Source organism: Echinops telfairi, unplaced genomic scaffold, assembly GCF_000313985.2.
Source record: "Echinops telfairi isolate 266 unplaced genomic scaffold, ASM31398v2 ScPeMD7_655;HRSCAF=1070, whole genome shotgun sequence".
Lineage (NCBI taxonomy): Eukaryota > Metazoa > Chordata > Mammalia > Afrosoricida > Tenrecidae > Echinops > Echinops telfairi.
In genome coordinates this window covers 34834005-34834753 of record NW_022104553.1, presented here as the reverse complement: position 1 = coordinate 34834753, position 749 = coordinate 34834005, and the positions used below count along the sequence as shown (strand labels likewise).

Sequence of the window (749 nt, the reverse complement as noted above, 5' to 3'; positions counted from 1 at the left end):
TACTACAAACACCGGCCTGTTTTCAGACCCTTAGAACATTGCTCGTGCTCTCCCTCTGGCTCTGACTCACGTTTCTGGTGGTGACATGGTAGTGGTGGCTTGCAGCTAATAGGGATCCATCATCTAGAAGTGTAGCCATTTGTCCTTAGCCCAATGCATGATGTAAAGCAAGGGGATGGTGACTTCTTTTATTGACCCTTCCTCTCCGCCAAATGCTCACCATGCAATCTTTATGCAGTCTTTGCCTATGAATTCCGATGACACCGAAGTAAATGGACTCGTGAAATGTGGGAATCGTCATTATAGAGATGGTAATGTCTTGAAACAGTGAGTGGTGGTTAGGAAACATCTCCACATTATCTTTGACATTCTCCACGCACCCCATCTTTAAAATTAGCAGAACCATACTAGAAAGAGGGGGCACATACCTGGCCGGGGAGATGCCATGATCAGGAAGGCTTAACCATTGCACTCGGGATGTGCTGACCCCTGGGATTTCCCCAAATGTGGGAAACAAGACTGCATCATTTGTGGTCGTGGGGGACTGCGTTGGCGCTCTCCCCTTATTTAAAAAAAAAAGAAACGAAAGAAAGGTGCGGCCAACAGTGAGCTGCGCAGCAGCGCCTGCCACTAAGGTTCAGAGTCCTGAGTTACGGTGGTTTCAGGGGGCCTTATTTTCGGGGGATGCCTTATATTTCAGTGAGAGGCAAAACTGTAAGTAGGTCTTATTTCCCCTCCCCCCCTCCGCC

General features: G+C 48.5%; 1 pseudogene; it reads left to right on the top strand.

The window, feature by feature from the left end:
- The first annotated feature begins 420 nt into the window (after positions 1-420).
- On the top strand, positions 421-565 carry LOC115870440 (annotated as a pseudogene).
- Positions 566-749: the final 184 nt, after the last annotated feature.